This window comes from Oncorhynchus keta, chromosome 31 (genome assembly GCF_023373465.1).
Source record: "Oncorhynchus keta strain PuntledgeMale-10-30-2019 chromosome 31, Oket_V2, whole genome shotgun sequence".
Classification (NCBI taxonomy): domain Eukaryota; kingdom Metazoa; phylum Chordata; class Actinopteri; order Salmoniformes; family Salmonidae; genus Oncorhynchus; species Oncorhynchus keta.
The window spans coordinates 6,439,399-6,467,160 of record NC_068451.1 but is presented as its reverse complement, the minus strand read 5'-3'; the positions used below and the strand labels follow the sequence as shown (position 1 = coordinate 6,467,160).

The 27,762-nt window shown below is 42.2% G+C and overlaps 2 pseudogenes; both read right to left on the bottom strand.

Moving 5' to 3' along the window:
- Nucleotides 1–232: 232 nt before the first annotated feature.
- On the bottom strand, nt 233–18,479 carry LOC118364272 (28S ribosomal protein S15, mitochondrial-like; annotated as a pseudogene).
- Nucleotides 18,480–18,736: 257 nt separating this feature from the next.
- Nucleotides 18,737–26,855, bottom strand: LOC118364031 (granulocyte colony-stimulating factor receptor-like; annotated as a pseudogene).
- Between the last annotated feature and the right edge of the window lie 907 nt (nt 26,856–27,762).

Below are 27,762 nucleotides of genomic sequence, written 5' to 3'. Positions count from 1 at the left end.
CTCACCATTCCTCAGAATTATAGGTTTCAAGGTCAATTCACAGGTGACAGATTGTAACCTTGGTTTAACATATGAGGTGGATAAACACCCAATATCTGATGTTCTTTCAGTTCTCGTAAACACGATTGCAAGCTATGTTCAGGGAAGTCATCATATGATTAATCTCGCACTTCCGTTTCAACCACAGGGTGTAATGTTCTCATTTCTCATATCTTTCATTAGTATTTTAATCAGCATCAAGTAGTGTTTTATCTCTTTCAATTGGGGTAGTTACACTTCACCGTACAAGTGACTACACGTGATCAAAGTGAAACACGCAACAATCAAAAAAAGAGAGCAAACAAATGTTTTGTATAATCAATTTGATTAAATTCAATTATTAATTGTGGGTTTATTTGATCGGCTGAGCACATAGATATTGCCCACACCAAAACCACATATCTGCGTCACTGCATTTATTGGGCCAAATGTGGTTTGATGATGCATCAACATGCATTGGGGACAGGAAGAATGAAGACTTAGTGTACTACAAACAATACGTTATTAATGTTTCTTGTAACAGTATAGCAATACATGGGAAAATGTATTTTACATGGCCTGGTGGCATTGGTGGGTGGAGATTTCTCCTTAGGACAAATGGAATAGTCAAAAAGGAGCAAACGCCACCCACCTGAGGCACTGTGCCATGCAAAACAAATTTGCCCATTGAGTGCAATACTGAATGCATCGAGTAAGACAGACATTGGATACTGTAGTAGTTTATTGGGTTCCTGTAGCTGCTGTCCTGGCTGGTTCTGCCAGTTTGGGGGGGAGGGGTCTGCTTAATTTTCTTCCTTTGCTCCAGTTTCTGTTTCTGCACCTCTTTGAAGACCTAAGAAAGGACACAGTCATATAAACCTACATCAAGAAGCCCAACAACAATGACAACAAAATTATAAAAGTCTTCAACTTTGCCTTGACTTTTATATTAAGTCATGCATTAGACTATTGGTAAAAGCCATGGTTCAACACCCTGCATACAGCAGAAAGATTAAGACAATTGCTAGTCTGGTCCCAGATCTGTTTGTGCCGCCTTGCCAACCATACAGTACAAACTACTCTGGGACCAAGCTAGAAAATTGCACTAAGTAAAGTGAATGGAATTTTGTTGTGTACCTTTATGCACAGGGCCTTCTTGGCCAGCCAGCATCAGGTGGCATGTCTGTTGTAGTCCGGGGGGAAAGTGTAGGTGATGCCCAGCTGCTAGCAGACATGTTCAAAGGCGTCATAGCGCGTCACTCTGAGGTGCTTGAGCAGCTTTTTTTCTGCGGTCAATGGCCATGAGCATCCATCGCTTGTTCGCTTTGTCCTGATACAAAGATGGGGGGGTGGGGGGCAAAACACAGTCAGAGGTCAAATGGAGAGAAAAAAATATGCGTAAAGTGAAAACAATATTTCAGGCTTGATTCAAACCGTGGGGCTGAAGAGCTGCACTGTAGCGTGATTGAAATGTAAAGGTAATTTCCGATTGAGCTGACTAATGCAGTGCTCACTGTGAATGAAGTCTCTGCGAAGACGGGAACATTGCCTTTACATTTGTATTGTGCTGTAACGGAGCTCTTCAGGACTACAGATTGAATCTAACCCCTAGTCTGGGAACATGTATTTTACATAATAGAGGAGTTGCTTTTCTTATTAAAATTAGCAGTGATTTTGAGACTGTCAAATCCAAACGGTCTAAAAGTGAGATACAGTATAGTGACAGACTGCCAAACCTTGGCTTCAACATTTTAGCTGTGCTAACGGATAGTTATATTTTGCAATATGTCTGCAGAAATGTTGGATACAATGTTACGTGTATACGTTGTGACAGTACATTCCCAGCATGCAGCAGCAACACTACTACTCTGTCAAATGTCATAGTGGGTGTACGCACTACACAGGAAATCCTGTTGACAAACCTCACACCAGACAGGGAGGGGATCGGAAATTACACGTGTGGAAATAATATGCATTCACGTCATGGTTACTATAGGCACTTAAAATGACACAGTCTTGCATTTAGCCTTCAACCATACCCACCTTAGTATGTTTGTGCAGGTGCTCCTGGTAGTTTCGGATTTTGGAGGTCAAAATGGCCACTAAGAAGGTCAAGAAATGGGTTAAGAAGTGAACAAACGATTGCTGAAATAAGGTGGTTCCTCAGAGGAAAAGCACGGTTGTTCACTAGGTCCAAAACGGGAACCTACCCTTGACTTCTGTAGAGCTGCGGTCAGCTTCATCCCTCCAGACTTTTGCAATCAGCTTCTCTGTTTTCAATTTCAACTTTTCGCTCTGGTGACACGAAACATAGTGGTTTGATTATGCAATATCCAGCATAGGTATAGACAAATGGTCTTATCGTAATGTGAACTATAGCAACCAACAGAGGTATACACAAACTGTAGTTACTCTTATGTAGTTATTCTTATGAGCACAATGAGAAAGACGAGATGAATATAATATAGTAACAAGGTGAAAAGAACATACATGGCTTGCTAGTTCCAGTGTCAGAAGTCTTTTGACCAGGTCATCAGCTCTGTAAAACACATGATAACAGAAGAGATGTACTGTATAGTAGAGGTATAGTACAACCGCTGAGTATGCCTATATATTGTGCAAATAAAGACAAAGAATGAGTATTTTAAACAGCATCATCTCGTTGCTGTAGTTGTTTGGACATGGGAGAGTTGAACATACATGAGCCATGTCTGCATGACATAAAATACACTTCGTTTAAGTCTGGACAAATGAAATGTACATACGTTTGAGCGAGTGGAACAGGGGCATATTCCATTTTCAGCATTGTCGGAGGAAGATCACTCAACTGACTTTGCATCACTAATGGAAAAAAAATGTAGACAGTAAATATCAAACATCCAAGTGGTCAAATAGTTGGTATAGTTGGTATTAGGTACTCCATACCTAGCTTCTTATTTCTTATGGCACGGGTATAGCTTCTCACAGGCTGAATGGTGAAACTCCCAATACCTGGTAAGAATTAAACAAATTATCAAACAATACATAATGACTCTTAGTCCATTGCTCTATGAACCATAGGACGGTGCCAGATTTATGCCTGCAACTACACTGAGCGCACAAAACATTAAGAACACCTGCTCTTTCCATGGCATAGACTGACAAGGTGAACGCTACGATCCCTTATTGATGTCACTTGTTAAATTCAATTCAATCAGTGTAGATGAAGGGGAGGAGACAGGTTCAAAAAAAGTATTTGTAAGCCTTGAAACGACTGAGACATGGACTGTGTATGTGTACCATTCGGAGGGTGAATGGGCAAAACAAAATATTTGAGTGCCTTTGAACGGGGTATGGTAGTATGTGCTAGGTGCAACAGTTTGTGTCAAGAACTGCAATGCTGCTGGGTTTTTCATGCTCAACAGTTTTCTGTGTGTAGAACGGTCCACCACCCCTAGAACATCCAGACAACTTGACACAACTGTGGGAAGCATTGGACTCAACATAGGCCAGCATTCCTGTGGAACGCTTTTCGACACAGTCTATGCCCCCAAACCAATTGAGGCTATTCTGAGGGCAAAAGGGGCGGGGGTAGTGCAGCTCAATATTAGGACGATGTTCTTAATGTTTTGTACGTTCGGTGTATGTGCCTGCATGAGAAAGCATGTTCAGCAGCAACATGGTTTGCAGTAAGAGTTAGGATGTCTTACTGTAGTAGTACTTATTTTGATGTAGGCCTACATTTTGTGAACTGTCGTGCAGAGATCATAGAAACAAGAGTGGGGTGTCATGTTCTGTATACATGATCAAGAGTGGTGGAGTGAGAAAAGCTGCTGCACACATTGCAGGGGGCCTGTGGGGAAAATAACTCTGGTTCCCACATCCTCTTCATAAAAACCACTTACGAGCAGACTGACTGATTACAGGATGAGAAGTGGATTAGTCATATGTCTGGGTTAAAATGGCATTAGCTTCCCACCAGTCTGGTTACAAATTATTCCTTTAATTTCAGCTGTTTAGACAGGTAGCTACTAGCTAAAGTTATCACTACATTAGTATACAATAATGATCTATTTTTATGTCATCTATTTTTATGTAACCATATATTTAGCCTAGTTAGTATACACAGGATGATAAGGACAATGGAGTAGTGCTTGATGTCCCTATACAAAGCCCGTGTCACTGTGTACACAAAGAGAATAACTCTTGTGTACCTGTCTATAAATGTTGTTGTTGTTGTTGTGATTAGCTATCTGTACACTCAATATCCTAGATAATTGTTGCAGTGCCCTCTCCTGGCCTACCCAAGGAAGTACTCGTTATTTGACATTTTTACGAGGTGTTATGATGATGATAAGTGGGTTTTCACGCAAAATCTACCTATTCCGTCTTTTTCAGTAACGGTTCATTGATAATATAATAATAATATATGCCATTTAGCAGACGCTTTTATCCAAAGCGACTTACAGTCATGTGTGCATACATTCTACGTATGGGTGGTCCCGGGGATTGAACCCACTACCCTGGCGTTACAAGCGCCATGCTCTACCAACTGAGCTACAGAAGGACTCCATTGATTCTTGCTGGGCATGTGCAGCTAGCTAGTTGATATGCATGCGAGCAAGTGCAGAAAATGAACAGGCGCGCACATCGACAAGACGTTTCATTTGGGTATATATCTGTCAATACAGTCTCATTGTTGCTGTGTGAAGGTGATGACAGAGGTTGACGTCCCATATTTCAACGTGAGAGACGCACAGGTTCCTTTCAGCCTGGATAAAACCCCACATTCTCGCAGAACGACAGATGTTGATTTAAGAGCACTTCTTAAGAGCCATACTTTAAGAGCCATACTTGATAACATGGCTGATTCAGAGATTATTTGATATGTATGTCAGGTATTAATGGTCAAAATGTAATGAGTAAACAGCATTCGTCCCCTACATGAGGATCGCCATTTTGATTAGACAGAACTAAATCAGACGGAGAAGTCGATTTGGGAAATGAGAAGGATGCTTGAATAATCTTTCGAGGTCCTGCACACTCACCGTATTTCCCTAGTAAAAATAGCATTTGAATGACCAAAACATCACCCACAATATTTTCATGCTATTAAAATGCTCAGAATTGAAGAAAGTGTACATTTTCTCTCATCTCAAACTATCAGGAATCCTGAAAGAACAGGCTGTGTGAGCAGGGTTGCCATGTCTGCAGTTTTCCCAAAATTGGGCAACTTTGAAAACTGATGCGGGTGAAAATGTATTGGTCGCGGGTTGCAGGTTTTGGGCTACTTTTAAATTTCACCGAGTCCACCATGGCATCTCTTTACATTTTTGTTTTTATTAATTTCACACTGCTACCCTCTACCCTCTGGAAAGCCTTGCGGTTGTGGGTGGAGCAGTTGCCGTACCAGGCGGTGATACAGCCCGACAGGGTGCTCTCGATTGTGCATTAGTAGAAGTTTGTGAGTGCTTTTGGTGACAAGGCAAATTTCTTCAGCCTCCTGAGGTTGAAGAGGCGCTGCTGCGCCTTCTTCACAACGCTGTCTGTGTGGGTGGACCACACAGACAGCGTTGTCCGTGATGTGTACGCCGAGGAACTTAAAACTTATTACCCTCTCCACTACTGTCCCGTCGATGTGGATAGGGGGGTGCTCCCTCTGTTGTTTCCTGAAGTCCATAATCATCTCCTTTGTTTTGTTGACTTTGAGTGTGAAGGTTATTTTCCTGACACCACACTCCGAGGGTCCTAACCTCCTCCCTGTAGGCCGTCTCGTTGTTGTTGGTAATCAAGCCTACCACTGTAGTGTCGTCCACAAACTTGATGATTGAGTTGGAGGCGTGCATGGCCACGCAGTCGTGGGTAAACAGGGAGTACAGGAGAGGGCTCAGAATGCACCCTTGTGGGGCCCCAGTGTTGAGGATCAGCGGGGTGGAGATGTTGTTACCTACCCTCACCACCTGGGGGCGGCCCGTCAGGAAGTCCAGTAGTACCCAGTTGCACAGGGCGGGGTCGAGACCCAGGGTCTCGAGCTTGGTGACGAGTTTGGAGGGTACTATGGTGTTAAATGCTGAGCTGTAGTCGATGAACAGCATTCTCACATAGGTATTCCTCTTGTCCAAATGGGTTAGGCCAGTGTGCAGTGTGGTTGCGATTGCGTCGTCTGTGGACCTATTGGGGTGGTAAGCAAATTGGAGTGGGTCTAGGGTATCAGGTAGAGGAAATAATGTGTTGAAAGTTTACACTCTTAGGGTGCGTTTATAAATTCACTCTGGTTATCTACTCCGATTTCAGAGCACTCTCATCTGAGTTTGACAGAGTGCAGAATAACTGATGAATTTACGAAAGCATAACACCCGTTGAATATGACCGTTATCATTAAACGTAGTCAAAAAAACACAATTAATTTGTTGCCAGCAGCACAGTTAGTCACCAACACTACATAACATGAAAATAGACCAACCAGCTCTGCGAGGGGGAGTAAAATGGTCAGAGTGAGGTGTTCTCTCGTTTGTGTATCGAAGTAGCTAGCGAGGTAGCAAACTTTAGCCAGTTAGCTTGGGTGCTTGACGACCTATGTGAGGTCAGAACACTTGGATTAACCCTATAGTACTCATAGCTTCCAGTGTACAGTCGTGGCCAAAAGTTTTGAGAATGACACAAATATTAATTTCCACAAAGTTTGCTGCTTCAATGTCTTTAGATATTTCTGTCAGATGTTACTATGGAATACTGAAGTATATTACAAGCCTTTCATAAGTGTCAAAGGCTTTTATTGACAATTACATGAAGTTGATGCAAAGAGTCAATTGACCCTTCTTTTTCAAGACCTCTGCAATCCACCCTGGCATGCTGCCAATTGACTTCTGGGCCACATCCTGACTGATGGCAGCCCATTCTTGCATAATCAATGCTTGGAGTTTGTCAGAATTTGTGGGGTTTTGTTTGTCCACCCTCCTCTTGAAGATTGACCACAAGTTCTCAATGGGATTAAGGTCTGGGGAGTTTCCTGGTCATGGACCCAAAATATTGATGTTTTGTTCCCCTAGCCACTTTATTATCACTTTTGCCTTATGGCAAGGTGCTCCATCATGCTGGAAAAGGCATCGTTCGTCACCAAACTGTTCCTGGATGGTTGGGAGAAGTTGCTCTCAGAGGATATGTTGGTACCATTCTTTATTCATGGCTGTATTCTTTGGCATAATTGTGAGTGAGCCCACTCCCTTGGCTGAGAAGCAACCCCACACATGAATGGTCTCAGGATGCCTTACTGTTGGCATGACACAGGACTGATGGTAGTGCTCACCTAGTCTTCTCTGGACAAGCTTTTTCCCGGATGCCCCAAACAATCGCAAAGGGGATTCATCAGAGAAAATGATTTTACCCCAGTCCTCAGCAGATCAATCCCTGTACCTTTTGCAGAATATCAGTCTGTCCCTGTTGTTTTTCCTGGAGAGTAGTGGCTTCTTTGCTGCCCTTCTTGACACCAGGCCATCCTCCAAAAGTCTTCGCCTCACTGTGCGTGCAGATGCACTCATACCTGCCTGCTGCCATTCCTGAGCAAGCTCTGTACTGGAAGTGACCTGATCCCGCAGCTGAATCAACTTTAGGAGACGGTCCTGGCACTTGCTGGACTTTCTTGGGCACCCTGAAGCCTTCTTCACAACAATTGAACCGCTCTCCTTGAAGTTCTTGATGATCCGATAAATGTTTGATTTAGGTGCTCTTACTGGCAGCAATATCCTTGCCTGTGAAGCCATTTTTGCGCAAAGCAATGATGATGGCACGTGTTTCCTTGCAGGTAACCATGTTTGACAGAGGAAGAACAATGATTGCAAGCACCACCCTCCTTTTGAAGCTTCCAGTCTGTTATTCGAACTCAATCAGCATGAAAGAGTGATTTCCATCCTTGTCCTCATCAACACTCACACCTGTGTTAACGAGAGAATATCTGACATGATGTTAGCTTGTCCTTTTGTGGCAGAGCTGAAATGCAGTGGACATGTTTTTGGGGGATTCAGTTCATTTGCTTGGCAAAGAGGGACTTTGCAATTAATTGCAATTCTACTGATCACTCTTTATAACTTTCTGGAGTATATGAAAATTGCCATCATACCAACCCCAGTTGACCAAGCAGCAGACTTTGTTAAAATGTATATTTGTGTCATTCTCAAAACTTTTGGCCACGACTGTACACTCCGAGAGCAAAATGCTCTGAATTTATGAACAGATAATCAAATCAAATCAGATTTTATTTGTCACATGCGTCGAATACAACAGGTGTACAACAGCTGCATTGTTGGTTAAGGACTTGTAAGTAAGCATTACAGTGAAACGCTTACTTACGAGCCCTTAACCAACAATGCAGTTTTAAGAAAATACCCCAAAAAGTAAGAGATAAGAACAATAAATGATTAAAGACCATCAGTAAATAACAATAGCGGGACTACAGGGGGTACCGGTACAGAGTCAATGCGCGGGGGCACCGGTGTCGAGGTAATTGAGGTAGTATGTACATGCAGGTACAGTTATTAAAGTGACTATGCATAGATAATAACAGAGAGTAGCAGCAGTGTAAAATAGGGGGGGGGGGGCGATGCAGATAGTCTGAGTAGACATTTCATTAGCTGTTCAGGAGACTTATGTATGACTTGAGGGTAGAAGCTATTTAGGAGCCTCTTGGACCTAGACTTGGCGCTCTGGTACTGCTTGCCGTGCAGTAGCAGAGAGAACAGTCTATGACCAGGGTGGCTGGAGTCTTTGACAATTTTTAGGGCCTTCCTCTGACACACCTTGGTATAGAGGTCCTGGATGGCAGGAAGCTTAGCCCCTGTGATGTACTGGGCCGTACGCACTACCCTCTGTAGTGCCTTGCAGTCGGAGGCTGAGCAGTTGCCATACCAGTGTTGTGTCTTTGGCTATGCCGGATTAAGTGATATGACATGCTATTCTATAAAATAATTGATCCGTAATTAATATTACCTGATTGAGCAAATCATGTAAATGTAATTAACTAGAGAGTCAGGGCACTACGAAATAATATTTGTAGAGCTGTTAACTTCCGAATAAACTCTTAAAGACCTAGTAATATTTTACAGCAATAGCAGTCAATATTAATCTTCACCTTAATTCAGTCTCATCTGAAAGTTGTAAATTCTTGGTTATCTTCACGAACCCTGGCTAACAAGTTGAATCAGCAATACAAAATTGGGTTTAATTATGTATTTACTAAATACCTAACTAATCACACAGAATTACACATACACATAATTAATCATAATTTGATTACAAATTACATCATAAAGGAAAACGTCCCTAGCTTGCGGTTAAGATATGACAGCTTGTTACACAAAAGAAAAGGGGCTGGGTTTGAGTGAAAGAGCGGGAAGACTGAGTAACAAAGGAAGAAGCTGTGCTGTCGTAAATACAGTATCTTATGCATTCTAAATTACCGCCCATTTGGAAAAGGAAAATGCAATAAATATTTACTCTGAGCTGCGCTTCAGTAGGTTGGTGGTAGATGGAAGGCCGTGTTGCCAAACCGAGTCCTTTGTCCTTTCAAGAATGTCTCTTGTGGTCAATTGGATACGCTGTAGTAATGTCGTTGTGTGATAGACGGGATACTCTGTCTGTTCCTTCCTAACCCTCGTTTTCAGCTGCTGTTGCTAACTCAACGGCTAGGAGGTATCACTTCTGTAGTGAATAAGAGTCCATAGTTCATACCATTCGCAACCAAAGCTCATGCCGATGTTAGCTTCGTTCTGTAGTTATTATCTGAACCATTCTGACATCAGACCATCGTCCTCACATCCTCGGAACTGTTGTTGTCAAGGCTTTATATAGGAAGGGAGAGGAGGGTGTGTTTAAAACTTTTTATAGCCCATGTCCCTTCACAGGGGCGGGCCACTGACTGAGCAGAGCCCTAACCTTATGAAAACCCAAATCTCAAATTTTAGAAGATAAAATCACATTTCATCCCATCAAAAATAATTTAATATTCAAACATTTAAATTGAACAACAATTCCATGTGAATCCGATAACTCCGATGTGTAGACTTTCCACTGTAGAGTTTGTGTCATCTTATCATCGATGAGAATGTCTCAGATGACAACCGAACTGACATCATATTCATTAAGTACCACCGCATATGTTCAATTGGTCGGATTACCAGAATATATTTCATTTCCCCCCACCTTCTGATGTTCCCAGAATCTCTATGTTATCCAAGGGGTTTGCAAATGTAACATCAGTAGGTTAGAGAGAGGAAAAAGGGGGGAAGAGGTATTTATGACTGTCATAAACCTACCCCCAGGCCAACGTCATGACAGTCCCCCCATGTTGGGTTCAATCTTGCGTTTAACCTGCATGTTGCAAACCAACATAAAAATGACCGTGGGTTGTCCTGGTTGTGGACCATTCTTGTGGTCCCCATCTGGTGGTCGACCCGGGTAGGGTTTCTGCGAATGAAGTCCGTTTCATGGCTGGACAGCAGATGTCCAGATTGGGCTCGCCGTTCCCTGTCCGTCGTCTGGTCGTCCAGACTGGAAGATCTGGGCAGTAACTTAGGCAGATGTTAACAACGCACGCACACACACTCATGAAATATATCATCACATTTCCTCCCAAATGAGCGGCATTGTGGCACTAACTGATGGTTGTATGGGGAAGTTGCTTATGGCTCTATCACTTTCTACGTACTGAAGAAAATTAAACTAAATGAATGAAAGCATAAACAAAATATAGTTATACCGCCTTAATCATCTAATTGGACTGTATTCTATCTACATCCATGGTCTTGGCAAAATGACCCTATAATGGCATTGTCTAATGTCATATCTAGGGCTTTCGTAATTTGCCGGGTGTTGCTTAGGGTACTATCCTAAGTTGATAACTATATGATAAGTCTACAGCTGTAAGGCACTAGTTTTGGGCAGTCTACAGGGATGACCTATGGACTTCTGAGAAGAAAACTGGTGAGTGCTGTAACTGTAGAGTTAAAGGCCTCAAAATAAATGTTCAACTTTACTAAGGCTGGTATTTTGCTCGGACCTTTAAGTGATCCTAGCATAAATCCTAAATTAATGTTCCGTTGTGCATGTGAGTTTATGCTTACGCAAGCACACATGTCAAGGGAAGGAAACCAAGTATCCTGGCAGATTACAACATGTTCAGAATGAGTCTGACGTAGTCAGGTCATTTTCAGGTCAATGCCTGGATGTCAGAATTAGTGTCGAGGGAGACTGTAATAGTTTTACTACCAGTCACTGTCTTCCACTATTGTAGTGGCGGTAGGTATGAAGAAGTCTACTTCATAGCTATGTTATCCACAGATGAGCTAACCTCATGACGGAAGTACTCTAAGTATTAGACCAGTCAATTCAATCAGTACGTGGTGTGATCGTGGTTCATGACTCTAATAACTTTTCTCCTGAATGGAGGTTTCTATTTATTAGTGGCATGTGTAACCATTGGAAGAGTGCAATGGAGATTCCCTTCCCCGTGTTGCACTCTGAGTAACTCCTATGTCGCTGTTATCAAAAGCAATTTAACTTGTGAGGTTACTAATTCTCTTACTGAGTGTTGCTGGACTGACTGTGGTATTGGTACTGGTACTCAAGGGGTCCAGTTGTCCTACCAATTTATTCTGAAATGTTATTCTACAGCAATACATGATTAGAGCATTTTACTAGTTGTCGTGTAGTGACTACTACACATGGCAAGGAATGATTATTGTTGCCATTTGTTTTGGAGGTGGACACGTCCACTGGACTTCCTTTACGACCAGTGTGGTACACCTCAGTACTATCTTAGATGTGTTCTAAGATAATCCCCGTCTAGGGGCCTGTCTGCTCCTCACTGTTCTCAAATGGGAGTTTACAACTAGATTTGATTTATGCTCTGGCGGCGTCGTACGGTGTTGTCCATAGTCTCGACCCCCCCACCGACCTTGATAAGGCTCATCATGGGTCTGGGCCCCCTTTGTGTCTCAGGACCCCCCCCACCAGCGTGGGGTGTTGGTATACGAGGCGCAAACTAAAAGTTTGGATCCTATGTACGAGTTGTCAGTGGCCGCGTTATTATGAGAGTGGCTGTAACCTTTCAACCAAATCTCCTGGTGTTTGTGCTTCAACACCCTCAGTGGCTGTCGAGGTCTGTCAGTCACCACCGCGTCCGCGTGTGGCAACCTCTTCAGTACCTGCAAACTGAGACGAGGGTATCGGTCTGTGATATCGCAAAGTGTTTCACCAATGGGAGTCATCGAGTCAGTTGCTGGACTGACGCCATTAGTGTCATTGTAAGGGTTGATAGTCCCCCACAAAGCAGAAGGTGTCATCAGAAGCAGAGTATACTCTGCGCATCAATGTTTTTCTTGCTGAGACGGCCGCAGTGTTTGCGGAAGTGTCCGAAGGGCAAGAGAAGTTCATCTCAACTACCGTATTGCACGACTGCAAGGAGGAGGGAAGTTGCTCATTCACAGAGACAGCTGGCTCGAAATCATGAAAATAATTGTCAATCAGGTTGGCTGATGGAATGTGTCGAGATATCGTGATATCTCTTTGGATCGGAATCTGCACCAAGTGTTTTCTGAACGTCTTTTTCCCAAGGGGTGCTTTCGACAGATACCCCTCGTGAATGACTGCGTTGCAGCTAGCGTTAGGGGAGGACAGTGTGGTTGGTGGAGAAGGCACTGTAGCCTGTGACCATACCTGGTTGGTTTTCCAATCCATCAATGGGAGTAACCGATCCATCAAGTTTGCTTCCAGTAGCAGGGGTACAGTTGAGGCTGGTAACATACACAGGGTGGACGAGCGATACGTCCTGGAAGTGTAGTTTCAGCATGACTCTCAATGTGAGAGGCGAGGTCGTCTGAGTGACCCCTCGAAGTATAGTGTTGCATCGTTCCACCTTTAACCAACGTTTAGTTAGCTTCAAAGCCCTTTTAGATCATCAAACAATGTTTGAGAGATTAGTGATATTGTCGCACCCGAATCAATTAGCGCATGACAAGTTAAGCAGTCCTCCAGGACTGTTTCCAGGTATGCGCATTTCAATTCGTGTTTAGTGGACATATTCCCCACAAAGTGGAGTGGTCGTTCGCAACGATGTGATGTGTCAATTCTGTTCAAGGTGGAAGCAGATCAACTTTTCCGATTATGAGAGGGCTTGGCTTTAATGAAGCGTTTGACCTTTTTCTTCGCAACCTTTGTATCAGAGTCTATAGACAAAGCCCTTGGGCTTGTTTCTTGATCAAGAGTGAGAATTTAATTTTAACGTCCTTGCTATGGGTGTTATTTCCTGCAGACCTGGTGTCCGGTAATTCCCTGTCTAGTCCTTGTGACTTATCTTTTACCCTTTTCTCAAATGTTTCTCGCTTTAGTTCTTCATGTAGTGGATCTTTGGTCTACGTTTTTATCATCCTTCAACCCTTTGTTACCCTTGTGCTCTGACACTGTGTGGGTTGGGTGCAGGAACGTAATGAAAAGGTCGATTGTAGCGGTAGTCGTTTTGATGGCGATGTACTTTACAGTTATTTCGACCGCGGAGGTTATTGGAATCATAGTTTCGTGGTAGAAACTGTTGTTGTTCGTCATCTCTTAACGCTCCAATACCTGATAATGCACCCTCTAACTGGAGTGAGTGCTCCTGGTCAAACTTCAAAACCGAGTGGTCAGGGCTCTTAGTGTTGCGAGCTTGTGATGCCTCAAAAGCTGTGCTTGCAAGCTCTCTGAGTTGTAAGATTGGCTTGCCTATGTGGGCTGCAGGTAATGAAGGTAGGATACATGTTTGACAGGAACATTTGTTTAAATGGTAACAGGACTTCCATGCCTGTTTCAGTGAGTAGGCCAAAGCTGAACAAAGCCTATGATAGTAAGCTTGTGGGTGTTCGTTCCGAGCTTGTTTGACCATGTTAGCCAGTGAGCTATCGTGTTTGCGAGTTGCAGAACCACTGAATTCTCATTTCAAAGCTGTGGCAAGTTTAGCGTAGTCATTTAGCACGTGTTGCTGTTGTAGGCGAATGAACCTTGTCACGTGTCTATTCGACATTCTCTTCAACAGGTAAAACCTGTCAAAACCCGTAGCATTCGGATAGCCATCCAATGCGTAATGTCAGCTAGGAATGTCTCAGTATCGTTTGGCTGACCTGGAACGGGGTCAAAGGTGGGGAAATGCTTGACGAGTTTGTCAAGGTATTCCGCGTCAAGCGGGCGGAGAGGGTTGGCTTCATCCTGTGGGGAAAGTGGGGACGAAAGGCCAAGAGGAGAAGCCAAGCTTTGGCTTTGTTGGCCAAGAGGTGCCATATTACTCAGTGCCGAATGGCCAAGACTGTAACGGCGTTCGTCAGTTGAAGGAGAAGCGGACCAAAATGCAGCGTGGTGGTTACTCATGTTCTTTAATGAAGAATCGACGATACATGAAATAACTATATTATACAAAAACAACAAACGAAAATGAGAAAACCTATTACAGCCAATCTGGTGAACACTACACAGAGACAGGAACAATCACCCACGAAAACACTCACAGAATATGGCTGCCTAAATATGGTTCCCAATCAGAGACAACGAGAATCACCTGACTCTGATTGAGAACCGCCTCAGGCAGCCATAGACTATGTCGACGCCCCACAAAACCCCAAGACAAAAACACACCACAATAACCCATGTCACACCCTGGCCTGACCCAAATATATAAAGAAAACACAAAATACTAAGACCAAGGCGTGACAAAGAGGAGAAGACTGAGGGACACTTAATGGAGGCAATGTCTGAAACCTATCATCTTCACTCCTTTGAGTGCAGGGCTCCTGTTGCTTGGATGGGTATTCACGCTGTGGAGCGTGACCATTCTGGATTTCCTCCAGTTGGTACCTAAGGGTGGTATTCTGCTGCTTTGCAGAGTCCACTTGAGCGCTTAGAGTACTGATTTTGGACACGTGAGTGTCACACTTGTTCCATTCAGTCTCAAACTTATCTGTTATGGTTTGCAGATAGAGGTCTTGAGTACGGAGTGAAAGATTCAGTGATGAGATTTCTTCCTCTTGCTTAGAAATCAAGAATTCCATCTTCATCACCTGAGTTCTAGCATCATTCATTTGGTCAGCGACTTCAATGAGTTCTGCTGATTTGTCATCCAACTTAGTCATTGTGTTCACTAATTGATTATCTTTGGTCTGCAGAATTTTGAATAGAACCGTGTTACTCTGAGTAACATTCAACAAAACTGCCTGCATGTTATCAAATTGCACACTCCTGTTTTTAGATAACTCAGATTTATCTAGTTTGGAGTGGACTACCTCGTTGGCTAAATTGAGTTGTTCCTGGAGACAACTATTTTGTTGAAGAGTTTGTGCTCGTTCATCGTCATAAGTATTTGCAATTACTTTCAATTGTTCAGATTTTAAACACAGTTCCTCGACTAGCAGAATGTTTTCATTTCCTGCTTTTGTCAGAAGTTGCTCAGTTCTCTCCACCTGTCCCCTCATGTTAGTCATGTCTTGGCACATGCTTCAGCTGTGCACTGTGGTATTGGACTGATGCCACATTTTTATGGAGATACATCAGTGCGAAATTGGGGAGAACCGTCACAAAGCCTGTGTTTGATGGTTGGTTTTGGAGAGCGTTCGCAATTTCGGCTGTTTTTTCACTTATGGCATAATTAGGGTTGGTATCGCTGCTGAGGTCAGAGATCAATCCTTTTATGGGTGGAGGTTCACTAATTAGCGGAGGAGTGAAAGTAACCAGTTAATTTCTGGGTGCAACATTCAGACTTTCACTGAAGTAGCAGTAGTATAACACAATCATCCAAACCGGAAAATGTAGACTACATTAGTCCTAGAGATAACTGAGCAAAGATTGACAAGCGGTCATATTTAGCTAACTCTCAGCTGACAGAAACAACAATATGAATGATCTAATAGCAATTACTATTTACAATGCATCACATCACGGGTGAGCTCACCATTTATCAAAATAATTGAATAAATCACATTCTAAAAATTGTAGTAATCCGCAGATGTGTAGTTGGTGCGAGCCACTACGTTTTTTTTTCTTAGAGTCAACCAAAGATAATAAGAGGAGACAAGATGACTTTGGTCTGTTTTCCATATGCATGTTGAAGGGGGTGTGTCGTCTATGATCATTCACTTCCCTTCATTCACTTCCGGGAAGTTTACTTGAAAGATGAGTGAACCATTCCTTCACTTCATTATATAATTTTTGGTCTGACAGATTTGTTTTTTTCTCACCTTTATTTAACCAGGTAGGCAAGTTGAGAACAAGTTCTGGAATGGTAGATTTGCAGTGGAAGAATGTGCAAAGTAGAAATAAAAATAAAAATTTTGTCCGAGATTACTTCCCCTTTATATAGCCCTCAGTTGACATCAGTCATTAAGTAGTATTGTTTTCTCTCACGTTCTGTACGCTTATCATGTTGGGTCATCGGTATCATTTCTTTACCTGGTTCCTGACTCCCAGCGTATATGTTACATTTACATGACACCCAGAATGCATTGTACAATGTCAACAAACATGGCGCCACTGGCAAATAGCTTAGCATTAGCTCATCATAATCAGTGCAACCTTCAAAAAAGTATTATACACACATCATAGGTGTCCATTACAATCTATGCAAGAATCAGAATGCATTATGTCACCAGTACTTGAAAACATGAAAAAACCTCTAAATACATTATGCTCCATACATATATACAGTATGCTAGAGTAGAAACACGATATACAGAAAATAAGGTACTTACTTTGATAGGAACGCACGCATATCCAAAGTTATTATTTGTAAGGAAAACATCAAACAATGCGAGCGCCAGCCAGAGAATATGCCACAGGGAAAATGTTAGTGCAAGACTGCACAAATGTCTGCATGCTTGATCTGCAGAAACACTGGGAAAGTGCTTGGCCTTGGGCTCTCCTGAAGACAGAAGTTTGTCCGGCTCAGTAAAGCCTCAAACATAAATGACGTGCAACAGTGAAATGGGCTACTTCTATGTGAAGTAATAAGGAGGTGGAATACACCTCAATTCATACTGTTGTTCAGAAAATACAACTTGTTAGAAAATAATTAGAAATTCACAAGTTGAAACAGCCTATAAATAATTAGCAGGCAGCGCGGGATAATTGTCCTGTGCGTAACTATCACATTTTGGAACAGTGACTGCATTCTGACACCAGTGTAACAAAACAACTCATGTTGGGGCGACCGTTAGAGATATTTGGAACTCAAGCATGAAAAGGTTACGTGATGAATAAGACTGAACGAGATTAAAGGTCATTCAATAATAAATATTGTGCTGCACCTTTAACCAATAGCCTAACAAATGAACAACTCTTGAAAAGATACAATAAATGTGTTTGTTATCCTCTATATCAAATTTCAACCAGCCAGCCCGAGCAGCCTGTCTAGTCAATAACGCAACTCTCTCCCAACACAATTTCCTTCACAGTTCACTCCTTACATTTTGTTTCATTCCCAAGGGAAAGGTTTGGAAACAAGAACAAACAAAAACACATACCTCAACTATACATTCAAACACATAATCAGCAAATCCTCCATATAATTCATCTCATAGGACTAATAGTACTGAATAACTATTTTTACTTGCGCACAATATAGCTGGGTCGCCCCATCCTGTCCCTAAGGGTCCACTGCCCTGCAGCGCCCCAACCCAACACACCCCACTCAGCTTTAGGATCTTAGTGAAACATTCATTCATTTGTTTCTTCGCCGCTATAAATGCTTGGTTGCACAGTTCCTTCAGATAACAGTTTGCAGAATCAACATTTCCAAGCAAACAAAAACAAGGAGAAACGACAATCTGTAGACATGCTGAGATAAAATAACAAAAGTCTTTGCCAGAATGCAGCCAGCCTTGTTACTTCCATCAATGTAATTGTCTGCATCATTTCCAATCCCCCATATATGTTTTTGGTAAATAGATATATCCATATACATACACATATGCATAAATATACACATATATACAGACACATACCTATATAGAAGGCTGGTTGAATATGTCCCCTTTTGTGTTTTACACCTCCAGCAGAGGAATGACACTTCTTAGTGCATGTAATTCAGTTTCACCGACGTACAGTACATTCGTTAACCGCAGCGGACATGACTGGGCATTCAAACATATCTGTATCCATTCATCATCATCAATAGTTTCTACCAGGTCTTCCTCACATCTTTGTTTTACATGTTTTGTGTCATTGAGAAAAGCCTCTATCAACCCTTGATACAGTTTAGAAATCAACGTTGGAGGTTTGTTAGACTGCCTTAAAATAGCATCTGGCTTGTCCAGTGTATGTTGCACAGAGGGAATAAAGTGTTGTATCTGAAAAATGTACCTCACCTCTGTCACATACTGGTCTTCCCTGGCTGCCCGACCCTGCTGAGTCCACTGTCACCATCTGATCTTCTTAAAATGAGGCATGGCAAACAATGACCTATGAGTACATTTATACATGATATTATCCAAGAATAGAATCAATGGTTCAATAATTGAAATGACCAGATCCCAGAGTGTAGCTTTACGCTTTAAGTGCTGTCCTGTAGCTACTGTAGGTCTACCCATCAATTCCAGATGGAACTTTGTATCATTCACTGATATTGTTAATATGCTGCAAAATTCTCCTGAGCTCCGTAGACGGGTCTTCCCTGGCTGTCTGATCCTGCTTAGATATGATGAGGTTCGTGTTGTGTACTGACTGCACTAGAGGGCTACATCCCAGGGAACTGCATCCCGACAGAGATCATTGTGGTGTGGTCAGCATTTTTCATGCTGCGGACAGGAGCAGGCGGTCAGACAGATGACTTTGGGATGAAAATATTGTTGTTCTCCCAAAGCTTATTTGGAAACGTTAGTCTACCTACTGTATTAAAAGGACATATTTTTTGCACTACTCACACACTCAGAATTCACTGCTTCAACTTCAGTAGCCTGCCTCTTCTAGTTGGGCATGAGAGTTCAAGTGTGCCTTGTATGTGTGGTCTAACTGAAATAGAATATGCTGCCTACATGGCCGGAGAATCACGTGGCAGTTAACTTGAATATGAAATCAACTTCAATCCAATTAGACTGTAGTCTACTACAGTGTCTGTAAATAAATATTGCTAATGGAACGGTGTGGAGGGCGCTCAACCAATGTGAGTCGAAGTACATTAACAACAAAGTAATCATAATTGAAAAGGAAAGAGCACAAGGTGCATATAGGTTAGGCTAGTATGGGACGCGAGCTTTGTGCCTTTTCATTTTCAATAAATATTCATTACCCATTTATTTGTCTTTGGCTGCAAATCGGCCTCCTAAAAGATAGGCAATTTCCAATAGACCTATGCAAAACGTAGCAAGTGTTGCTGTCAGTCATTCTTGCTACTTTCAGTTAAGTAGCCATACCTGCGAGATCAGGTGCGCGTTTGGTCTCAAATAGAGTAGGTTATAGCCTATGCATGAGGGGAGCAGTTACCTTTCCAAGGAAATGTACCTCCTAAATAGGCCTATGAATAGGCTATAGTTTACTACATTTCCTAGAAATAGGCCTAAATATTTATTTTTCATATTTCTTCGTCTGAAAATCTTCCCACTCCTAAAAGGTAGGCTTTATAAATAGCTCAAGAGAAAGTGTAAGTCTCTCCAACTCTGCTCTCTTCAAACCTCATCTAGCATATTGGCTGATATAGCCCTGTAATACAATATAATGGCCATGTGAGAACTTCTGTTAATTTAACCTTTAACTTAAGTTATTTTTGCTCATTTGATATTGCCTATAGGTCGCAAAATTGCTGAGACCATGGCTGGGTTTGGGACCAGTTCTTCTGATAGGGGGTGGGAGTTGGACAGAAAGCCAGCAGGTACAGGTGGCAGTGGGATGACGAGATCGTTCCCACAGACCTCTACTGTGCACCATGGCAGTGAAGCATTTAAAGCATAAGCTGTTTGTTACTGTGTCAGTGTGAAAAGTAGATAATTAGCTAGGGAAACTGACAGATCAGTGACGTTTCATTGCCAAACAAAAAAAAACTCACATTGCACTGAAAAAAACTTGTCTTCCCAACTGCTCAGAGGAATCCGCATGGTCCTAAAGTCCACCGCGGCCACACTTTTGTATCACATTGCAATGATAGAATTTGGGGGGACAAGAATGATATTTCAGAATGTAGGGGGGACATGACCCTCCTGTCCCCAGTGAAAGTTGCACCCCTGTGCATGGGAATACTTGGGAAAAGATTTCCAAATTAAAATCACATGGAGCTGATGTTCTGGTGTTTTTACAGTCTTATGTCCAACAATGAAAATGCAAAAAAATAAATATATTATTTTTATTTTTTTTGCTCAAACTTGGCACACGGGCCGGGCCGCCAGTTGGGAGATCCCTGCCTTAGAAGCTTAGACATAATATAATAATATATATATTTTTTTGCATTTTCATTGTTGGACATAAGATTGTAAAAACACCAGAACATCAGCTCCATGTGGATCTTGGGCCAAAAGCACATTTTCAACCTTCAGCTGGGAACAGAAACTTGTATTGTTTTTAAATAGCACAAACACACAAGTATTTACTGACATGAAGTCAATGTTGAGTTCTCACCGTTCATGTGTTGAGAAGCAGGCCAGAACTGAGATAATGATGAGCAATGACAGCTCACCACCAGAGGAAATAACTATCAAGATGATAGCAAAGGCATCTGAAAATATATGCATTTAGATTTAGGACATATGTTTCAGACAATTTCCTGATACGGTATCTGACCTCACATAGGGTGGAGCGCCATGAATTTGGCAAGCGAGACTAGTCCTCAAATAATACTGCATATGACTTGTATTTAAAAGCACTTTAGTCTCATTGACAAAATTCTAATACCAACCCATTGATTCAGCTTTGAGGGTAACCTCTGATCCGCTCAGACTCCCACCACCTGTGCTAACCATAATAAAGGCTTTGTATGAGGAGGAAGGGTTGAGCTCTCTTAGAACCACCCTCCCCTTTCCCAGCTCAGCAGTCACAACTGTAAAAGAGGGACACAGCAACTGCAGCTTGAGGTTACATGTTTATTTATTTAACCAGGCGAGTCAGTTGGGAATAAACACTGGAAACACTTTATTTGGATAGTCCATCTGTAGATGCTCCACTAACTATCTAACCTCAACCCAAGCTCTAACACTAACCTTAACCATTATCCTAACCCTAAACTTAACCCCTTACCCTAACCCTTATTCTAATCCTAACCACAACCTTAGAAAGCAGTTGGTTATCAACAGCAAGTTTGTTGATCGTATGAGCATCTGTAGAGTGTCTACTCTAGACTATCCATATACAGTGTGACCTAAATACTTATTTACAATGACAGCCTGGCAAAATAAGGCTTTTGCATGAACTGTCAGTCATCTATAGCTGTATCATCAACAGCATCGCAATAAGCATCTTTCCACCTTTGGTGTTTCCCTGCTCATCCCAGTAGAAGACCTGGTAGCTCCGCACGATCCCATTCCTCTGGCATAGCGGCGTTTCCTCCCAGGTAAGCTCAATACGAGAATGCAACGTTTCCCGCACCCTCAGATTTGGGGAGGCAGATGGGGTTGCCAGAAACAATAGAGAACATTGAGGACTATATGGATTAAATGGCAATAAAAAAAAGTGTTGATTACCATATCAATTATATAATGTCATAACACTAATAGTGTTCTGATTTGTTGGTATTGTCATGCTGACAAAGAGCTATAGTGTAGGTGTTTGATATAAATAGAATAGATTAAGCTTATAGTAAATGGTGGAAGCAGTATGCGGAGGTGTAATTTGCTCTATGTCTCCAATAGAGGGAAGCATTGTACCACCTTTCGTCAGTATGTTTTGCAGCTGATTCACACCTCATTGACTCAAAGGAAGCCTGCAACACCTCCTTTGATATTGTAAAGATCGTACAAAGTCCAAGGTGTAAGGGTTAGTGTTTACCGACTCACCCTTTTGTCTAGAGTACGCCTCGATGGTTTGAGGAAGGACAATTCCGTCCTTATACCTAGGATATACAGAGATCCCATAGGGATTGTATGGCTCGATGCTCTCTGTAGACAAGAAGAAAGAGATAAGAGTGGATCCAAGTCCTTAAGCTCATAGCATGTGGACAAATCCTGCAAAGAAAAAGTCTGCACAAATCAACCCAAACAACAAACTAGAGAACACACTCACATGCTGATACCGTAGATGCAATTCAATTAAAACGTCATTGTCCCTGCAGATAAATGAATTGTGCAGCCAGGAGAATTGCATATAAAAGAAGTACATAGTCCTCCAACAAACTTCTAACACAGAACTAGAGACATGACAGGTGAATGAAACCACAGTATATGTATGTATTCCTTATAACTGACATAAACCATACCTGATATTAGAGTGCTGGATTGATTCCTGTCAATGTGGTCAAACAATATGAGGGAAGGGTCCATTTTCCACAATGGCCTCCACTCCACCACATAGCCTGTGACACTGGATGAATGTATGCTTGTCCACTGGACCAGCAGTGATCTCTCATCATGAGGAAGGACATTGACGTCAGAGACTGCTGCCAGAACTGGGGACAGATGCAGATATTTACCACACAATATGTCACAGGTAAGCTTAAAGACACAGATTGAGTCCCAAATGACATCATATTCCCTGTAAAGTGCACATAGGACTCAAAAGTAGTGCACTATATGGGGAATAGGGTGTTTGGGATGCTACCATAACACACAGAACACCTTCGGCTGAATTGACCCCTAGCCTAGATCAGAGAAATGCATAGGTGGAAGAAATATGTTGACATTTCCACCCAACCAATCAGATGAAGCTATTACCATAATGCTGATATACAGGTACAGTATATGCAATCCTCTCAGATCTACAGGAGTGGTAAGGGTTGATTTGGAATTCAGAAACAGGGATATTTAGTTTTCACCCTGTACTGAAAGTGCTCTATCTTGAAAAATGTACTACTGACATACTATTGGGATTTTACAGTGGACAGTGGACTAATGAACAGAATGCTAAAAGATTGAGTCAAATATATTTTTATACACAATCTATCTAATAATAAAGCTTTACCTCTGTGTTGAAACCCCTCCACCTCAGTAGGGGCTGGATGTCCCTGCAGCGTTCCCAGCACCGAGGAACACTTCCCTTGCCCCCCTGGCAAGCCAGAAAACACAGTGGCTATCCAATGTGACGCACAACTGTCCCTTTGTCATGAGTTGAGACAACACAGGACAGGATCTTGCCATTGGCATGGAACTGCTTCGATGGCTACAAAAGGAAGAAAGGAGATGAAGGAGGAAAGGCAAATTGTGTACCACTATCACAGGACATATTCAAGTTTGTGACGTGTCAAGTTTGAGTGTGTTCTGTGTGTTGTTCTTACCTTCCAAAACAAGTATACACCGAGATGCTTTTGCCTCTGCTCCCTAGATACCTTCATCCAAGAGTCGTGTGGTCCGGTGGGAGCCGAAAAGAAGCAGAAGTGGCCATTTTGAAATTCATCAAATGTCTGTGCCTCTCAGTTGTGTGAGGAGAAGAGGAGAATTCTTCCAGACTCGACAGGTGTAGGCTAGAAATTCACGACCAAAGAGCTAGTAAAATACATAGTCAATACATACAGCTCTACCAGAGCTGTAAAAAGTGGGCTAGAAAATGTGGGACATTTCATTAGCATAGAGTGAAAAGCAAGCCCAATGAATGGAAGAATAAGAAATAGATGAAAAGATTTGTCCCATGGGAGTGATAAATGACGTTACATTAAACAGAACTGATGCAGGACATACCCCTCTTAAGCGTAACTGCAGTATTGCTGTTACTCCATTCGCTCCATCGACCCGTATCTGGATGTGGTACTCTGTCCCGTGGAGCAGACGACACACCTCCATGGGTCTCTGGCGCATTAAGCGGGGCACTGGGACCTAACACACATGCACACATGCACACAAACACACACACACACACACACACACACACACACACACACACACACACACACACACACACACACACACACACACACACACACACACACACACACACACACACACACACACACACACACACAATGTAATCATTTTTATGGTTACCTAGTACAGTTGGTATGATTATTTATTGTTAATGTTGTTTAATCCAAATAATTTTTGTTCAAACGGTTGCAGTATGTGGACACTTAGGAAATGGACATTCTCTTACTGGTTCTTCACTCCACTGCTTGCTGTTTTCAGTCGCACCTCCAAGGTCACAATGGTCACCCACGCTTGCTGTTCAGAGAGACCCCAGCTGAGCCTTAGGCAGCCATATCTGTTTGGCTCTGCTTGGACCTTCGGAACTTTTGGAGGGTCAACCTTGGCTGCAATATGAGAGTTATATTAAAACTCCTATGATGTGAATAGCTTCATCTCAATACAATGCCACAAAGTACTTGTACATAAGGTTCTGTCTTTTAGGGTTAAAGAATACAGTGAGCTTCAGAATAACTGTCTTTACAGTGTCTGTATTAAGACAGCTTCAGAGTCACAAGTGACACCAAGTCCGTGTGACTGAGGCTGTCCTAATATGGACACCATATCCTGTAAATCACAGCCCAAATCACTACTTCCTTACCTGACTCCATTGGCTCCAGAAGCAAAGGTGTTGAGGTGGCTTGACCCAAGGCATTCACCACCTTGACATATATTTCTATCTCTGAGAAGAGAACAAAACCAGTACGTGGTATACTGTCAGTGTTGCTCTCTGGTAAATCCCTGTTTAGATGAAGAAATAATACAACTTCTTGAGCAAATAACAGTTATGCATCTTCCACTTTAAGTTCTTTGGATAACCTCCACACCTATGCATAGTGATATTAGTAGGTTGTCACAGAAAGTATCTTTGAAGTAACATCTAAACAGGTTCTCTTTGCATAACCTCCACACCTATGCATAGTGATATTAGTAGGTTGTCACAGAAAGTATATTTGAAGTAACATCTAAACAGGTTCTCTTTGGATAACCACCACACATCTACAGGCATTTATAGTACAGTGGCCCTAAGGGGCAAAGTAGGTAGATTGTCCAAGAAAGCATTTAATAAATAGCATCGTAATTACAATATACATCTGACATGTAAATGTATATTTAAAAAATACAACATATTCACTTGTTCTCTACCAATAGCCACTTGTTACCTGATCTCAGTGTAAAGAGTGTACTGTGTGGGCAGGTGGGTGTCCTGTCCTGGGTCCCATTGGCATGAGAGGGTTTCCAGTTTTGTAAGGTTAGTCAGGCAGCTAAGGTTTTATGGTGCTGGAACTATAGAAATAACAATTATTGGGGTGAGCACAACAATGTTAAAGTTAGTTAGCGCTCACCCCTGGGGGGTTCCTGCCTTTCTAGGGAGTTTTTCTTAGCCACTGTGCATCTACAACTTATTGCATGCTGTTTTGGGGTTTTAGAATGGGTTTCTGTATAAGCACTTTGTGACATCTGCTGATATAAATAGAGCCTTAAAATGACATTTAATTTGATTTTGGAACAGCAAATGATAAAATCTTCAGAACTACATTACAGACTGTTTTTATCAGTTCAGGTTTTTATTCTTTATCTGAGGTGAAGCGTATGTTTAAAACATGTAAAGGTAGACTCAGCGACATGAAGTAGATGCAGAAAGTAAACAGCATTGTGGGTCAATTTCTGCAATAACTAAGAGGCTCAACTTCACAGCTGTTTTGGTCCTGTGGCTACCACGCTGTAGCAGCGTGAGGCGAACCCGTGCACATGCGCACATACTGTGTGTGACCGTGTAAAAACATTTGAATTTATTCTTATTTCGTGTTCAGTATACTTAGATTTCTCAGGGAGGAGTGGATTTCTCAGGGAGGTGTGGCACTGCAAGACAGACCTGCATTTTTTCATTCCAACATTTACATTTTTTTTTTATAAAATAAAGAAATGTCATTCTTTACCATGGTCCCCATCTGTAATCTTTTTATGTGGGGTAAGGGATATCCCTTACTCTGAATGATAATGGAGTTATGGTAGACTATACATACAGCACACCACTGAACAGGGATAAACAAACAAAGAAACAAAGAAAGAAAAAAAATCTCTCTCACATCCAGCGTTTATCTCCACTGCTCCTACGATCTGGCATGGGAAGGTGTGGAGGACACAGCACGTGAGATATCCACTGGTGTCCGTGAAGCTAGGTATAAACACTTGAGTTCCAGCCACTGATTGGCCACAGAATATAAAACTGTGGAGATGCGACCACTTTCATTGGCCGCTGCAGTGTTTCTACCACTCTCATTGGCTGCTGCAGAACTGCTGGGAATAAAGAGTTGGTTGAGGTGCCAGACAATGTGAATGGCTTCTCCCTTTATGAGGGGCCAGTCATCTCTGATGACGCAAGAGGCAGTCACCGGTGACCCAAAGGCCACCACAGGGGTGGAAGTGTGTACCCGCACAGATGGAGATGTGTGAACCTCTGTCAGGAAAGGAAAGAGAGCCAAGAGCAGATTAATTCATCAGCAGAATTGAGGGAGGTGGACAAATGGCTCTTTAAGCCACCAAATAAATGACTTATTGTGAAATACAGCTCCATATTTCTTGCCTATATTCCCATGTCTCAGTGAAACTCAAATTACATTGATATTTTCAAGATTTACATTTCAAAACAACATTTTTAATACATTGGGATGTGAAGTGTCTATTCTATTGTCTTTTCTACTGCTGACAAGGTGTTGCCATTTAGAGAAGGTTATTTATTACAAAGATGGCACACACATCTTTCGCTCCATTCACAAATGCCAGCAGCAGTGTGGCAAACATTGTAATCCAGGCTGATGCCATGGTGATACAAACCTGTGAGAGGGGAAGATGTGAAATGACTGATTTTGAAGAAGGGTGAAATTACATTGCATTCAATGGAATCAAAACAACATTTGAAATTCCGGTTATTGATGGACAACAGTGTATAAATAGCAATGGAAGCGATAATGACTATATTTTTTCTAACCTGAACATACTGTTGAACATATTGTTTGACACTACAAGCTGACATGAGAGAAGATGCATCATACACAACTGACACGAGGGAAAAAACACGATTAGACAGCTGTCTATAACAAACAAGCAAACAAACACTGGGATACTCACAATTCCACAGTCATAGGAAATGTGTTAATTACTTAAAGACTTTGATTCTAAAGTCTAAAGATGAGTGCACCAGTCACCAATGGCAAGGTGGCCACCAGCTGATTCCCTCAGGCCATGCTTGTGTATGTTCTTACATATGTTCTGTGAGGAAAAAGAGAGGATGGGTATTTCCTGTCTGTCATGTGGGACTGTCCCCTTCTGGGAGTTGACTGGGGGCTGCTGGGTTGTAATTCAGGTACACTCTACATTTGGGACGCACCCTATGTCGTGGATGCATGATGCGAGGCCACGGAAATCTTCTTCTATTTACTGCTTATCAGCTGTCTGCATTAAAGGCCTCCACTTCGCTCTTCTTCCTTTGCAGTATTTCGCCTAATTATTATTGCAGGGCGCTAATTGCCTTCGGCTCCTAAATGTGCCTTGCTGCCTTGAGAGAAAGAGAAAGTGACAGAGAGAGAGAGTGACAGACAGAGAGTGTGGGAGAACGAGAGACCTAGAGCAAGATGGACAGAAAAAAAAGTTATTACATTTGAACGCAAATGAGAATGCCAATTTCCTATTTTCCGTTGAAGGGTTATGATATATTTTCCATCTATAGGCT